The sequence below is a fragment of the Tachypleus tridentatus genome, unplaced genomic scaffold, assembly GCF_004210375.1.
Source record: "Tachypleus tridentatus isolate NWPU-2018 unplaced genomic scaffold, ASM421037v1 Hic_cluster_2, whole genome shotgun sequence".
Lineage (NCBI taxonomy): Eukaryota > Metazoa > Arthropoda > Merostomata > Xiphosura > Limulidae > Tachypleus > Tachypleus tridentatus.
In genome coordinates this window covers 40,603,346-40,622,428 of record NW_027467782.1, presented here as the reverse complement: position 1 = coordinate 40,622,428, position 19,083 = coordinate 40,603,346, and the positions used below count along the sequence as shown (strand labels likewise).

Sequence of the window (19,083 nt, the reverse complement as noted above, 5' to 3'; positions counted from 1 at the left end):
ACACTTCGTCAACAGTAACGAGATACTTCTCTTTCTAACATGACAGAATGCTTGGTGTGACCTGTATTACACTCAGATTACCTCATGACCATACTGTGCCGGTAGACATACACTTCGTCAACAGTAACGAGATACTTCTCTTTCTAACATGACAGAATGCTTGGTGTGACCTGTATTACACTCAGATTACCTCATGACCATACTGTGCCGGTAGACATACACTTCGTCAACAGTAACGAGATACTTCTCTTTCTAACATGACAGAATGCTTGGTGTGACCTGTATTACACTCAGATTACCTCATGACCATACTGTACCGGTAGACATACACTTCGTCAACAGTAACGAGATACTTCTCTTTCTAACATGACAGAATGCTTGGTGTGACCTGTATTACACTCAGATTACCTCATGACCATACTGTGCCGGTAGACATACACTTCGTCAACAGTAACGAGATACTTCTCTTTCTAACATGACAGAATGCTTGGTGTGACCTGTATTACACTCAGATTACCTCATGACCATACTGTACCGGTAGACATACACTTCGTCAACAGTAACGAGATACTTCTCTTTCTAACATGACAGAATGCTTGGTGTGACCTGTATTACACTCAGATTACCTCATGACCATACTGTGCCGGTAGACATACACTTCGTCAACAGTAACGAGATACTTCTCTTTCTAACATGACAGAATGCTTGGTGTGACCTGTATTACACTCAGATTACCTCATGACCATACTGTGCCGGTAGACATACACTTCGTCAACAGTAACGAGATACTTCTCTTTCTAACATGACAGAATGCTTGGTGTGACCTGTATTACACTCAGATTACCTCATGACCATACTGTACCGGTAGACATACACTTCGTCAACAGTAACGAGATACTTCTCTTTCTAACATGACAGAATGCTTGGTGTGACCTGTATTACACTCAGATTACCTCATGACCATACTGTGCCGGTAGACATACACTTCGTCAACAGTAACGAGATACTTCTCTTTCTTACATGACAGAATGCTTGGTGTGACCTGTATTACACTCAGATTACCTCATGACCATACTGTACCGGTAGACATACACTTCGTCAACAGTAACGAGATACTTCTCTTTCTAACATGACAGAATGCTTGGTGTGACCTGTATTACACTCAGATTACCTCATGACCATACTGTACCGGTAGACATACACTTCGTCAACAGTAACGAGATACTTCTCTTTCTAACATGACAGAATGCTTGGTGTGACCTGTATTACACTCAGATTACCTCATGACCATACTGTGCCGGTAGACATACACTTCGTCAACAGTAACGAGATACTTCTCTTTACATGACAGAATGCTTGGTGTGACCTGTATTACACTCAGATTACCTCATGACCATACTGTGCCGGTAGACATACACTTCGTCAACAGTAACGAGATACTTCTCTTTCTAACATGACAGAATGCTTGGTGTGACCTGTATTACACTCAGATTACCTCATGACCATACTGTGCCGGTAGACATACACTTCGTCAACAGTAACGAGATACTTCTCTTTCTAACATGACAGAATGCTTGGTGTGACCTGTATTACACTCAGATTACCTCATGACCATACTGTACCGGTAGACATACACTTCGTCAACAGTAACGAGATACTTCTCTTTCTAACATGACAGAATGCTTGGTGTGACCTGTATTACACTCAGATTACCTCATGACCATACTGTGCCGGTAGACATACACTTCGTCAACAGTAACGAGATACTTCTCTTTCTAACATGACAGAATGCTTGGTGTGACCTGTATTACACTCAGATTACCTCATGACCATACTGTACCGGTAGACATACACTTCGTCAACAGTAACGAGATACTTCTCTTTCTAACATGACAGAATGCTTGGTGTGACCTGTATTACACTCAGATTACCTCATGACCATACTGTACCGGTAGACATACACTTCGTCAACAGTAACGAGATACTTCTCTTTCTAACATGACAGAATGCTTGGTGTGACCTGTATTACACTCAGATTACCTCATGACCATACTGTGCCGGTAGACATACACTTCGTCAACAGTAACGAGATACTTCTCTTTCTAACATGACAGAATGCTTGGTGTGACCTGTATTACACTCAGATTACCTCATGACCATACTGTACCGGTAGACATACACTTCGTCAACAGTAACGAGATACTTCTCTTTCTAACATGACAGAATGCTTGGTGTGACCTGTATTACACTCAGATTACCTCATGACCATACTGTGCCGGTAGACATACACTTCGTCAACAGTAACGAGATACTTCTCTTTCTAACATGACAGAATGCTTGGTGTGACCTGTATTACACTCAGATTACCTCATGACCATACTGTGCCGGTAGACATACACTTCGTCAACAGTAACGAGATACTTCTCTTTCTAACATGACAGAATGCTTGGTGTGACCTGTATTACACTCAGATTACCTCATGACCATACTGTGCCGGTAGACATACACTTCGTCAACAGTAACGAGATACTTCTCTTTCTAACATGACAGAATGCTTGGTGTGACCTGTATTACACTCAGATTACCTCATGACCATACTGTACCGGTAGACATACACTTCGTCAACAGTAACGAGATACTTCTCTTTCTAACATGACAGAATGCTTGGTGTGACCTGTATTACACTCAGATTACCTCATGACCATACTGTGCCGGTAGACATACACTTCGTCAACAGTAACGAGATACTTCTCTTTCTAACATGACAGAATGCTTGGTGTGACCTGTATTACACTCAGATTACCTCATGACCATACTGTACCGGTAGACATACACTTCGTCAACAGTAACGAGATACTTCTCTTTCTAACATGACAGAATGCTTGGTGTGACCTGTATTACACTCAGATTACCTCATGACCATACTGTGCCGGTAGACATACACTTCGTCAACAGTAACGAGATACTTCTCTTTCTAACATGACAGAATGCTTGGTGTGACCTGTATTACACTCAGATTACCTCATGACCATACTGTGCCGGTAGACATACACTTCGTCAACAGTAACGAGATACTTCTCTTTCTAACATGACAGAATGCTTGGTGTGACCTGTATTACACTCAGATTACCTCATGACCATACTGTGCCGGTAGACATACACTTCGTCAACAGTAACGAGATACTTCTCTTTCTAACATGACAGAATGCTTGGTGTGACCTGTATTACACTCAGATTACCTCATGACCATACTGTGCCGGTAGACATACACTTCGTCAACAGTAACGAGATACTTCTCTTTCTAACATGACAGAATGCTTGGTGTGACCTGTATTACACTCAGATTACCTCATGACCATACTGTACCGGTAGACATACACTTCGTCAACAGTAACGAGATACTTCTCTTTCTAACATGACAGAATGCTTGGTGTGACCTGTATTACACTCAGATTACCTCATGACCATACTGTGCCGGTAGACATACACTTCGTCAACAGTAACGAGATACTTCTCTTTCTTACATGACAGAATGCTTGGTGTGACCTGTATTACACTCAGATTACCTCATGACCATACTGTGCCGGTAGACATACACTTCGTCAACAGTAACGAGATACTTCTCTTTCTTACATGACAGAATGCTTGGTGTGACCTGTATTACACTCAGATTACCTCATGACCATACTGTGCCGGTAGACATACACTTCGTCAACAGTAACGAGATACTTCTCTTTCTAACATGACAGAATGCTTGGTGTGACCTGTATTACACTCAGATTACCTCATGACCATACTGTGCCGGTAGACATACACTTCGTCAACAGTAACGAGATACTTCTCTTTCTAACATGACAGAATGCTTGGTGTGACCTGTATTACACTCAGATTACCTCATGACCATACTGTGCCGGTAGACATACACTTCGTCAACAGTAACGAGATACTTCTCTTTCTAACATGACAGAATGCTTGGTGTGACCTGTATTACACTCAGATTACCTCATGACCATACTGTGCCGGTAGACATACACTTCGTCAACAGTAACGAGATACTTCTCTTTCTTACATGACAGAATGCTTGGTGTGACCTGTATTACACTCAGATTACCTCATGACCATACTGTGCCGGTAGACATACACTTCGTCAACAGTAACGAGATACTTCTCTTTCTAACATGACAGAATGCTTGGTGTGACCTGTATTACACTCAGATTACCTCATGACCATACTGTGCCGGTAGACATACACTTCGTCAACAGTAACGAGATACTTCTCTTTCTAACATGACAGAATGCTTGGTGTGACCTGTATTACACTCAGATTACCTCATGACCATACTGTGCCGGTAGACATACACTTCGTCAACAGTAACGAGATACTTCTCTTTCTAACATGACAGAATGCTTGGTGTGACCTGTATTACACTCAGATTACCTCATGACCATACTGTGCCGGTAGACATACACTTCGTCAACAGTAACGAGATACTTCTCTTTCTAACATGACAGAATGCTTGGTGTGACCTGTATTACACTCAGATTACCTCATGACCATACTGTGCCGGTAGACATACACTTCGTCAACAGTAACGAGATACTTCTCTTTCTAACATGACAGAATGCTTGGTGTGACCTGTATTACACTCAGATTACCTCATGACCATACTGTGCCGGTAGACATACACTTCGTCAACAGTAACGAGATACTTCTCTTTCTAACATGACAGAATGCTTGGTGTGACCTGTATTACACTCAGATTACCTCATGACCATACTGTGCCGGTAGACATACACTTCGTCAACAGTAACGAGATACTTCTCTTTCTAACATGACAGAATGCTTGGTGTGACCTGTATTACACTCAGATTACCTCATGACCATACTGTGCCGGTAGACATACACTTCGTCAACAGTAACGAGATACTTCTCTTTCTAACATGACAGAATGCTTGGTGTGACCTGTATTACACTCAGATTACCTCATGACCATACTGTGCCGGTAGACATACACTTCGTCAACAGTAACGAGATACTTCTCTTTCTAACATGACAGAATGCTTGGTGTGACCTGTATTACACTCAGATTACCTCATGACCATACTGTGCCGGTAGACATACACTTCGTCAACAGTAACGAGATACTTCTCTTTCTAACATGACAGAATGCTTGGTGTGACCTGTATTACACTCAGATTACCTCATGACCATACTGTACCGGTAGACATACACTTCGTCAACAGTAACGAGATACTTCTCTTTCTAACATGACAGAATGCTTGGTGTGACCTGTATTACACTCAGATTACCTCATGACCATACTGTACCGGTAGACATACACTTCGTCAACAGTAACGAGATACTTCTCTTTCTAACATGACAGAATGCTTGGTGTGACCTGTATTACACTCAGATTACCTCATGACCATACTGTACCGGTAGACATACACTTCGTCAACAGTAACGAGATACTTCTCTTTCTAACATGACAGAATGCTTGGTGTGACCTGTATTACACTCAGATTACCTCATGACCATACTGTACCGGTAGACATACACTTCGTCAACAGTAACGAGATACTTCTCTTTCTAACATGACAGAATGCTTGGTGTGACCTGTATTACACTCAGATTACCTCATGACCATACTGTGCCGGTAGACATACACTTCGTCAACAGTAACGAGATACTTCTCTTTCTTACATGACAGAATGCTTGGTGTGACCTGTATTACACTCAGATTACCTCATGACCATACTGTACCGGTAGACATACACTTCGTCAACAGTAACGAGATACTTCTCTTTCTAACATGACAGAATGCTTGGTGTGACCTGTATTACACTCAGATTACCTCATGACCATACTGTACCGGTAGACATACACTTCGTCAACAGTAACGAGATACTTCTCTTTCTAACATGACAGAATGCTTGGTGTGACCTGTATTACACTCAGATTACCTCATGACCATACTGTGCCGGTAGACATACACTTCGTCAACAGTAACGAGATACTTCTCTTTCTAACATGACAGAATGCTTGGTGTGACCTGTATTACACTCAGATTACCTCATGACCATACTGTACCGGTAGACATACACTTCGTCAACAGTAACGAGATACTTCTCTTTCTAACATGACAGAATGCTTGGTGTGACCTGTATTACACTCAGATTACCTCATGACCATACTGTGCCGGTAGACATACACTTCGTCAACAGTAACGAGATACTTCTCTTTCTAACATGACAGAATGCTTGGTGTGACCTGTATTACACTCAGATTACCTCATGACCATACTGTGCCGGTAGACATACACTTCGTCAACAGTAACGAGATACTTCTCTTTCTAACATGACAGAATGCTTGGTGTGACCTGTATTACACTCAGATTACCTCATGACCATACTGTGCCGGTAGACATACACTTCGTCAACAGTAACGAGATACTTCTCTTTCTTACATGACAGAATGCTTGGTGTGACCTGTATTACACTCAGATTACCTCATGACCATACTGTGCCGGTAGACATACACTTCGTCAACAGTAACGAGATACTTCTCTTTCTTACATGACAGAATGCTTGGTGTGACCTGTATTACACTCAGATTACCTCATGACCATACTGTGCCGGTAGACATACACTTCGTCAACAGTAACGAGATACTTCTCTTTCTAACATGACAGAATGCTTGGTGTGACCTGTATTACACTCAGATTACCTCATGACCATACTGTGCCGGTAGACATACACTTCGTCAACAGTAACGAGATACTTCTCTTTCTAACATGACAGAATGCTTGGTGTGACCTGTATTACACTCAGATTACCTCATGACCATACTGTGCCGGTAGACATACACTTCGTCAACAGTAACGAGATACTTCTCTTTCTAACATGACAGAATGCTTGGTGTGACCTGTATTACACTCAGATTACCTCATGACCATACTGTACCGGTAGACATACACTTCGTCAACAGTAACGAGATACTTCTCTTTCTAACATGACAGAATGCTTGGTGTGACCTGTATTACACTCAGATTACCTCATGACCATACTGTACCGGTAGACATACACTTCGTCAACAGTAACGAGATACTTCTCTTTCTAACATGACAGAATGCTTGGTGTGACCTGTATTACACTCAGATTACCTCATGACCATACTGTGCCGGTAGACATACACTTCGTCAACAGTAACGAGATACTTCTCTTTCTAACATGGCAGAATGCTTGGTGTGACCTGTATTACACTCAGATTACCTCATGACCATACTGTGCCGGTAGACATACACTTCGTCAACAGTAACGAGATACTTCTCTTTCTAACATGACAGAATGCTTGGTGTGACCTGTATTACACTCAGATTACCTCATGACCATACTGTGCCGGTAGACATACACTTCGTCAACAGTAACGAGATACTTCTCTTTCTAACATGACAGAATGCTTGGTGTGACCTGTATTACACTCAGATTACCTCATGACCATACTGTACCGGTAGACATACACTTCGTCAACAGTAACGAGATACTTCTCTTTCTAACATGACAGAATGCTTGGTGTGACCTGTATTACACTCAGATTACCTCATGACCATACTGTGCCGGTAGACATACACTTCGTCAACAGTAACGAGATACTTCTCTTTCTAACATGACAGAATGCTTGGTGTGACCTGTATTACACTCAGATTACCTCATGACCATACTGTACCGGTAGACATACACTTCGTCAACAGTAACGAGATACTTCTCTTTCTAACATGACAGAATGCTTGGTGTGACCTGTATTACACTCAGATTACCTCATGACCATACTGTACCGGTAGACATACACTTCGTCAACAGTAACGAGATACTTCTCTTTCTAACATGACAGAATGCTTGGTGTGACCTGTATTACACTCAGATTACCTCATGACCATACTGTGCCGGTAGACATACACTTCGTCAACAGTAACGAGATACTTCTCTTTCTAACATGACAGAATGCTTGGTGTGACCTGTATTACACTCAGATTACCTCATGACCATACTGTGCCGGTAGACATACACTTCGTCAACAGTAACGAGATACTTCTCTTTCTTACATGACAGAATGCTTGGTGTGACCTGTATTACACTCAGATTACCTCATGACCATACTGTACCGGTAGACATACACTTCGTCAACAGTAACGAGATACTTCTCTTTCTAACATGACAGAATGCTTGGTGTGACCTGTATTACACTCAGATTACCTCATGACCATACTGTGCCGGTAGACATACACTTCGTCAACAGTAACGAGATACTTCTCTTTCTTACATGACAGAATGCTTGGTGTGACCTGTATTACACTCAGATTACCTCATGACCATACTGTACCGGTAGACATACACTTCGTCAACAGTAACGAGATACTTCTCTTTCTAACATGACAGAATGCTTGGTGTGACCTGTATTACACTCAGATTACCTCATGACCATACTGTGCCGGTAGACATACACTTCGTCAACAGTAACGAGATACTTCTCTTTCTAACATGACAGAATGCTTGGTGTGACCTGTATTACACTCAGATTACCTCATGACCATACTGTGCCGGTAGACATACACTTCGTCAACAGTAACGAGATACTTCTCTTTCTTACATGACAGAATGCTTGGTGTGACCTGTATTACACTCAGATTACCTCATGACCATACTGTGCCGGTAGACATACACTTCGTCAACAGTAACGAGATACTTCTCTTTTTACATGACAGAATGCTTGGTGTGACCTGTATTACACTCAGATTACCTCATGACCATACTGTGCCGGTAGACATACACTTCGTCAACAGTAACGAGATACTTCTCTTTCTTACATGGCAGAATGCTTGGTGTGACCTGTATTACACTCAGATTACCTCATGACCATACTGTGCCGGTAGACATACACTTCGTCAACAGTAACGAGATACTTCTCTTTCTTACATGACAGAATGCTTGGTGTGACCTGTATTACAATTACCTTATGACCATACTGTGCCGGTAGACATACACTTCGTCAACAGTAACGAGATACTTCTCTTTCTCACATGGCAGAAGACGGTTGAACCGATTCACATATTTAGATATTAAGAAATTTTCTTTTTCTGAGGTTGTCAGAGAACCGAGTTTTGCTCGTGCTTTGTCAAAATGGAAAACAAAAATATTTTAATGGGTACAGCAACATCGATGTTTGTTTGAAGATTTATGAAAACAAATAAGATTGTAATGTTTGTTGATTTGTTGGTTCTGAGTCGTAAAACTAGCAGACAACACAGCGACAGCGCACGTAAGAAAACACCACGAGCCTGTAGATCTAGTTCTAACGTCTTCTCCTGGAAACCGAATTCTCCGTCCAAGAAAAAACGATCACTACAAAGACCAATTTAATTGAAGTTATACACGACAATACATAGGTTGTTAACAATATAACGTGATACGAACATATTTAACATTAACAATATTTGATAGAACTGTTGAACATGTATAATGTCTGTCTGCTGATAAAACTAATGCAAAACATAAATTGTCTAGTTAACAGTGATGGCGAACCTATGGCACGCGTGCCAGAGGTGGCACGCAAGGCCACGATTGCTGGCACGTGATAGGATTCCCGCATCTTTGCTAAGAAGTATGTTGAATTTCACGAAAACTATACTTGGAGTAATAAATTCTGTGCCCTGCGTAAAACACTTGAGAAAATAGAGTGTGGAGGGATCTTGGAAGAAAACGTTGCAAAGAGTTGTGAAAATGAAATTCTTAAAGTGTGGAATTCTTTGCCAATTAATTTTAAGTCAATGAAATTACTTGGAATAGCTCTTCTTACTTTGTTTGGATCATCTTACGCTTGTGAGCAGCTGTTTTCAACTTTGAATTTCATCAAATCAGACAGAAAAAACAAGCTTACAGATGAACTGAGTGCTGCATGTGTTGCTCTCAAATCAACAAGTTATCCGAGTGTTCACAACCGCAGAGATCGCATTGATTTAACAAAATTCAAGACAAAATATACAAATTTTAAGTCGAGGCTATTTATTAGTTTCATTGAAACTTTTGTAATTCTACTTTTTTAAAATTAAAAATACTCATCAAAAAGTCGTTTTTTTATTGGAAAGTAACTGTCATCTTTATGAAAATCCTGGCACATTCGAATAGGCAAAATAATTTTGGGTCACAATTGAGGCACGCAATCTCTAAAGGTTCGCCATCACTGGTCTAGTACATGAAGCGTAATATTTTAATGATAAATATTATAAGTGATTCACAGAGGGCGCTAGTGTAGACAATTACTGATAGTGTATAACAACCAAACAACATCTACTAAATCTTCAGCTCTACAATGTGTATAAAATATTATTTATTTTTTGATTAACAGTTTAACACTAAAATACATCAGAATAATAACAACAAACTATAATGTTTTAAGATAAATAAGCAACACTAGTTTATATGTGACTAAATAGTAACATTAATTTTAAACATCTTAACTTACATTTATTATCAGACATTTTTACTGCGTGAGACATTCAATACAATGAAAAACACTTTTTCATTGTTTACCAATAATTGAAGTTGAACTATCAATAACGATGAACCTTGAACTGTATATGTTTTAAAATAGACTCTAACCTTGAAGTGTCTCGTTACTTAATAAAGTAGATATGTTGTCTGTGGTTAATCACTGCACTCTAACACTGCTATTCATTTTTTATCATTACTTACACAAAATAAGATACTAAACGACTTTCTGTTCTTTGTAATTTATATTTTGTTTACAGTTCCAACAGTTCAACTGCATAGGATTCTAGATAGACTAACACTAGAAAAAACATATTGTTATATCACAGTGTAAGAACATGTTTTGTATGTAATAACTGGTGCATAATAATACTGTAGATACTTCTGTATGAGAGATGTTTAATTAAATACCAAATGACTTCCTGTACTTGTTTCTTTGGTTTGTTTTGGAAATAAGCACAATGCTATACAATGGGCTATCTGTGCTACGCCCACCATGGGTACCGAATCCCGGTTTTAAGCGGTGCTTTTTGTACTTTAACACATTGGTTTTATTTCATGTTCCGGCATTAAGATAATCACATGTAACTTGCTATATAACCAAACTCAGAAACTTATTATACGTATAATAATAACACATTAAACTTGCTACCCATTATAAGACATTACACTGTATTTGGTTCAGTAAATGAAAACTCACAAATCCTTTAAAATGTACTATTTCACACTTATGCATGTCGAATTATATAAATATGGTCAGTGTCTGAAGAAACGTTTCCATGTGTAATGTGTAAACTATTTTCAGTTCCTACTCCAGATCCTCCAGCGACAAACTGCAAACAACAACGTTTGTTAAAAAATCTGTTGGTTTTGTAAATACTTTATTAACTTCTAGAATCTACCATGTAAGCGTGGAAAGTTATCAGTGTTACGTTAAGTGTTGTTCTTCAATCGCTCTCTTCCCAGTTGTAAGAATTCAACATCAGCTTTAGTGTTTCTTCACATGATATGAATTGTTTTTTGTCTTCATTCAAACCTTTTTCATTAACAAGTCGTTAAGTGTCTCTATTGTCGTTAAGAATAAACGATGGGTTCAATACAAACGTTTTACTTCTACTATTTGTTTAATTCATGAAACTAAATTCTAAAACAGCTAACCCATCGTCTTCACATAGTCTCCTATGGCACAGCGGTAAGTTTATATAGTTACAACGTTCAAATGCGGAGTATTATTCACAAGTGAACAAAGCAGATAGACCAGTGTGGCTTTTTTCTTGTGAAAAAACAACAACATATTTTTATCGTTATGTCACATCAGAGAAATAAAACATTCTGTCGTTCAGCTTTAATTTTATGAAATAAGAAACTCTCTATTATTACAGTAAGTGGCGCTGCTTTTACAGTAGATGGCACTGCTTTAAATTATATTTATGAGTAAAGTTGACATTCAGTTTTCAGTATTATCATAATTATTGTAATTACGTGTTACAAAATACTGACTCCATAATGTTATATGAAATATAAATAAACATATTGATTCATAACAATAATATATAAGTATTATGAAATCCTTTGTCATTGTGTTATAATGAATTTTATTCGTCACTCTTTCTCCATTTGTGAACCTAGCTAATAAACATCACTTCAATAAAACTGTTAAATTACTTCAGTACTCAGGTCAACCAACGATGTTACTGAACACATCACAAAATATAATATTATTTCACACTTTCGTTAGTTTTGAGTTCGTCAATAAAACCTCCTTCTATTTGTTTCTAAACCAATCTTCTTTATTGTTTTCAGGATAACATATTATGTAAAATTCAGTTATATATTCTAATTCGATACCATTTGTCAAGTTTAGTTATAACACTATGATTACATGTATACATTCCAGATAGTACATGAAAAACCTAACCATCAGAATGAAACACATTTAGACCAACTGTTGGATAAATATAACCAGGATCATAATACAAGGACAGTTGTGTAACCTGGGTAATAATACAAGGACAGTTGCGTAACCTGGGTAATAATACAATGACAATTGTGTAACCTGGGTAATAATACAAGGACAGTTGTGAAACCTGGGTAATAATACAAGGACGGTTGTGTAACCTAGATAATAATACAAGGAAAGTTGTGTTACCTGGGTAATAATACAAGGAGAGTTGTGTAACTTGGGTAATAATACAAGGACAGTTGTATAGAGATTTTCTTCCTTCATTGACATGTGATGGGTCTGTGAGAAAATATCCATTGAGGTAAAGATTTGTGCATTACATTAAATTTCCAGTTATCCCATCCTCCGTCTTTCCACATCTGAACACATTCACTGTCTACAAGCGGTATATTATTAATTCCTGTTTGAACTTTTATGTAACGATATATCCCATAGTATAACATGAACTTCCGTTGCTGATTGTTTCATATTTGATGAAGCCATACTATACTTAACAGTCAGTACTAACAGTACATTGGTGTCAGCTTTTAAGTATGTAGAGTTGAGGCTGGCATTTTCTTCTGTACTTAACTAAATCTGTAACTCGAATTAGTTATAAATACCTTTGAGAAAACATCTTTGAAATGGTCTGTTGTAAATTTTAGTAGAATAAATAATGCTATTTATTAGTAGAAGTTTGAAACCAAACTGACCAATAGTTCTTCCATTTGTAAGCAACATCAATAGATTAAATGCCAGTACCTCTGAAAACAGAATACATCCAACATAATAGACAGAAATAGAATATCGTAAATCAGATAAACATTTAGAAATATTTAACACTAAACTACCAGTACCATTATTTCGAATATTCGTTTATCTGATTAGACATAATGTTCAAGGATTTAATTATTTTATTGATTTTAAAGTAGAATTACGTTTAATTAGGGTTATATTACAAATTTTGAATAAAAAAACTAATACTTATTGTATGTTACAACTTAATTTTGGTGTTAAAAGCCGGAGATGGCTCATTCTATATAGTGGTTAAGGTAATCGACTCTAATTTGAAGGTTGAGGGTTCGATTCCTTATCCCACCCATCATGCTCGCTCTTTCAGCCATGTTGGGCATTTTTCGTTTTGAGTAATTATCTAGTCTTACGTTGCAAAATTGGGAATGACTAGTATAAATAGCCCTCGTGTAATTTTGCGCCAAAACCGAACTAATTAAACAGAAAATTTTCTTTGACAACAATTGTTTGTTGTAATAAGCGGTCGTTCTACAAAGTAGGATATTCTCTCTTAATTAGAAGATCACCTAGGAAACGTTGTTCTTATCAATAAAAGTGTTGATACCCATAGTAGCCGTTCTGAGATACAAAGACAGGCATCATAGTGTTATTATCATTGACAAAAATTATTATTTCAAGAGTTGTCTTCCTACACACCAGACGGAAGCTAATTTTTGTGAAGAAATTTAACTCAACAAATATTGACTTCTTATATTTTAATCAAATACAGAATTGGTAAACACATTCAATATTATTAGATTTGTATTTTCAGCTAAATTAACTTCGAGTGGGGGACCAAATGAACATCAGAATTAAAGTTTTGATGATTTAGAACATGTAAAATTTTACCAAATTATTGGAAAGTTTCCAAAAATATTAACCGAAACATGTTAAAATTTCCAGATAAAACTATCTTGATTTGACACGTTAAATTTCATTATTTGTGTAATTATTGATTTAATACCTTCCAACGTACGTGGAAGACAACTAATATAAACTATTACATAACCGAACCAACAAACTAATTACAAATGTGTTACAAAATGTGATATTTAACCATTCTTAATATGTAATATGTCGTTTGAACACCGACATCTCATTCTTCTGGTTTATATTATTTTAATCTCTATTACTATTATTTTATTACTTTATGTGAGACTGGTGAATGCAGGATAAGAATGACAGATGTAAGGTTCCTCAGCCACCTCCAAAATATAGAGTACATTTTATATCCCACATTATAGTCTCTACACATTTTTTCAATTTGTATATCATTTTTACATCTGTCTTGGCTTGTTTTGGTTATAACAAATAAATATCAGAGGTGTTGATTTCCTGTTTTTAACTCAGTCCTTAGTTTTGATTCATTTAACTTAACACAAAGCTTATTAATAGAATACTGATAATTAGAATATCAACAGTATTAATATTCTAGCTACACACACACACTTTCCGTTGAGCAACTGGTAAGGTGGAGAACTTATATTACTAAATTCCGGGTTTCGATTCCCTGAGTGTTTTGAACTAAGATAGATCTTAGCTTTGTGTTTAACAACAAGCAAAACAAAATTATTTATTTTTATTGATAACAAAATTACATATGGATACTAAAATATCCTCAGAATATATCGCTTCCTTCTACGCTTCCATAGGGTTCCAGTCAAAGAGTCCATAATTACCTCCACCTCCACCTCCACCTCCAATAAGTCCATGAGCATTAGGACAACAATATGAAGGAGGAACATCACAATGAACAAAATTTGTTGCACATTCGATGTCATCTCGGAAATTCCCCTCTAGTTCAGGTAGTAAACAAAGTAACGTCATTAGAATATATATCACCTATAATATTTTATAATGATTTTTTAATTGTCACTGTTTATCTACTTGTGAAGCCTAGCTAATAAACATTATATTCATAAAACTGTTAAAATTACGTCAATATCAAGATCAACCGTTAATGTTACAGAACACGTCATAGTCATATTTAACAGTTACGTTATTTAACGAGTTTGTCAGTAAAATCTATTGTTAATCTATAAACCAATCTACTTTGTTTCTAGAACAGTATCTTATATTAAATTTCAACTTTCCGTAGCGTCACTAAATGTACATAAAAATTATCTGCAAAAACACATTAAAGTGATTCTCCGTTGCTTACCTTATACACTAAATATTGTATTTTACGCCTCAGTTAGAGGCTACAGCGTGGAAGACGAACCCTAATTTGTGACAGAGAATTCTAATAAAAATTGACTTTACAACCAACACTTTAATATATCCTTGATTTTCTTCAATTTACTGAGTAAAGACATAATATATTCCACAGTATATCGACAATATTAGTTCAATTGTTTTATACTACTGAAGATACTTGTAGTTAGTAAGTAATGACATTATGATCTGTATGAGAGGCCGATTTGAGTAGATTCCCAGTTAACCTCTTGTCTTAACTCATCACCTTTGTCTTGAGACACTCATGAGAAATATAAACAAAAAATGTGCGTATTACATTGTATAAAATACGGTATATTGTTCTCACGGTTGTGGATTGTATATCATAACAAACACGACCATAGCACAAGATCAATCATATAAACAGCTGTCGTATTAATGTAATTATTATTTTGTACACTAGTTAATTAACAATTATCTGTTACTTTATTATCTATATTACTTACTATCAGTTTGATATTCAGTTGTAGCAACAAATGCAATTTAAATTAAAATATTTACTTCAAAAGTTATAAGAACAAATTTTATAAAAATGCACGGTTGTGTCACCCTGCGTTGCTGTTTCACACATGTAATCATTTTGAAATAATTTAATTTCTCACTTTAAATTGCTGTCAAATATATAGTCATCAAGAGAAGTATATTGTTTTTTACATTCTTTCATTGTAGACAATATTCGAATTTTTAGATACACGTCGTTGTTATAAACTTACCTTCATTAAATATTATGTTACAAACCTCCGTTAGTAACAAGAAATAAACATTGTGGCAGTTTCTTGAACGATACAGACAAACGTAACTTATAATAATTGATATTTCTATCATACCATTTAAACTGTTTGTATGAATTTAGTGTTAAAGAATTCATTCTCTCACCTGGAGTTGATTCCAACAGTGTTGTAAACATCAAAAGTATAATAATTGTTGTAGTCTTCATTTCTCTGATCTGTTAAAATCAGTATTAATACAGTTAGAGAAATGTGACTTTTAACAAAGCCTAAAATAAAAGATCGAAACTTAGTACAGCCCATGAATTCTATATCTTACTAGCTTCAGATATATTAAAACAGAAGTACTTTTATGAACGGAAGTAGAGAGTTACAGAAGAAACAAGTTCCCGATTTATCACAGGAACACTAAAACCATTACAATAACTGGACAACAACATCTAATGCAAGATTTCTTTAGGATAAAATTACATTTTGTAAATACCGTTTAACAACAAAAATAATTTTATATCGATTTTTCTCTTTTCTTGGAGGTTTCTCGAACTTAATAAAACATGAAAGTAAAACTTCTTTATTAAAGAAACTTTATATCTAAGAACAATACCAGATCGATCAACCAAAACACACAGAATTAAAGTTTAACAATGAATAGAAAAACGTTGAAGTTATCATGCCTGTGGTAAAATATTGACTTATAAAATGAAAACAAAATATTAGTTTGTGTTAACATGATAAAATAATTATTCATATAAGTATTTAAGATCTGTACTTTGTTTAATATTAATTATAATTACTATTATAAAGAAATACTCTCAAACATGATATAAAATTATATTACCAAGGGTATTCAATTATGGGTACTTCAACCACGTTTTATCGGGTGTAAATATACAATTAGACTATGGTCCTGAAACTCAGCTTATATAGTCGTATTTTTTAATGAGATGCACAGTTCTGAGAACATCACAGCCAATCAGAATGATTCCATTAACAGTTGACGTCAAGTGTCAAATTACAATATTATAGAGACATGTAGAGAGACAGATTGAACCAATAGGAAGCTGTGAGTGATTATTTGTTATTTACATGTGATACATTTCTGTTAAAGTGGCTCATGTAGTGGTGGAAAGACTTTAAAACTGTAAGTGGTAATGAAGTTGTGTGATTAGGGTAGAATGAATAGTAACATGTAAGTAGTTGTGTTTCATGTATATTCACAAATGGTTTATATATCAATAAATCGTGTGGAACACACGTAGCTATTGTAACATTAGAACAAACGAGCTTCGATGTGCAATATTATAGACAAAACGTAGTTATTTTAACTTTAGAACACACAGGTGTCTATAAAGACATTTATTTAACCATAAGTATACAGGCTAACTAAATAATTTTATATCCTAATCATGTTGACACGCTGTTTGTTTCTTTGTTTGACTTAAACTTCCCACAAATTTATACGAGAATTATCTGCGCTAGCCGTCCTTAAGTTACCTGTGTGAGATAAGAAGGAAGGTTAATAGCCATCACCATCCTCCTCAACTGTTAGTTACTTTTTTATTTACAAATTCTGGGATCAACCGTTACTTATAACGCCTCTTTGGCTGAATGGGCAAACAAGTTTCATGAGTGGGGATTCATACTCGTTACCTTAAGAATTCAGTCACTCACCACCTAGCCGTATCAGGACGGTATACATACACTTAGTTCAGTGTGATGACATACTCTTGTTTGTCACATGACAGAAGTCATTTGTACAGTTTTATGATACACTACAGTTCCAAACATGTGAAACTCTTATCTAATTATTTATTATGAGTCGAACGCCTTAACCACCTGTCCATGCCGGGCCTTTTTTTAATTCATGAAGCTAAATTCTAAAACGGCTGACTCAACACCTACACACAGCTCCTAGAGTACAGCATAAGTTTAAGTAGTTACACAACAGAAACACCATTGTGACTTTGTTCTTATAACAAACAAAGTGTTCAGATATTTATACTGTTCTGTCACAGTAACAAAACATTTTGTCGTATATCTTTATTAGTATGAAACAAGAAAATCTTCACAAGCAGTGAATATTAAAAATATACAATAGTACTTATAATATGAACCATGATGAGCATCTATATTTAACATTTACCAAAATAAAACTTTTATAACACTTTTGTTTCTACTAATAATTTAGTTTTAATAACTGATTGAATCCTCTCTTGCTTAGCTGTTAGCGCGATAATTTACCTCACACATCACATGCCACTTGTTATTTCTGTTTACACTTAATGATAAAAATTCCGAATAAAATATTTCACTAGAAATTGCTTTTGAAATGTTTTGTAGAAATCTAACAATTGTTGTAAATATTGTGTTAGCCTCTAGAATTTACCATCTTGGAAACTTAAAGCGTTAAAACTTCTCAGGTTAACTTCAAAAATTGCTTTTAAAGGTAGAGGGCAGTACGAAAATTGAAGTGTCATTCGATTATTTAAAAACCTTAAACAAGAAAAAAAACGATACATTATTAATTACTGTTTTTGTTTCTATAATTGCGCCATCTGTAAGAGTCTTAGTGCACTAATATGTTTTTGTTTTTTTGCATTTGTTAATTTCCAACGAAGCTAGATGTCTCTACTTTTGAAATTTAGACAGCTTGTAAAAAACCACCTAACTTCCTAACTGTCGGAATATACCGGGTTTAGTCCAATTGTCAGACATTCATAACCTGAGGTAATGATACAAGAACAAAGGTGTAGACTTTTCTTCCACCACCGACAAAATTACACCTGATGGGTCTGTGAGTGGGTGTGTGTTTTCTAAAGATCGGGTTACCTTCTGAGCCCA

At 36.3% G+C, this 19,083-nt stretch overlaps 1 long non-coding RNA gene across 1 annotated transcript in view; it reads right to left on the bottom strand.

Annotated features, from left to right (window-relative positions):
* Positions 1-14,852: 14,852 nt before the first annotated feature.
* LOC143242975 (uncharacterized) overlaps positions 14,853-19,083 on the bottom strand; it is a 78,255-nt gene continuing 74,024 nt past the window's right edge. The window contains exons 2-3 of the long non-coding RNA XR_013023534.1: positions 16,391-16,460; positions 14,853-15,075 (exon numbers count right to left, since the gene is read on the bottom strand). This is a non-coding gene — a long non-coding RNA (uncharacterized LOC143242975). The remainder of the gene's footprint in view (positions 15,076-16,390; positions 16,461-19,083) is intronic.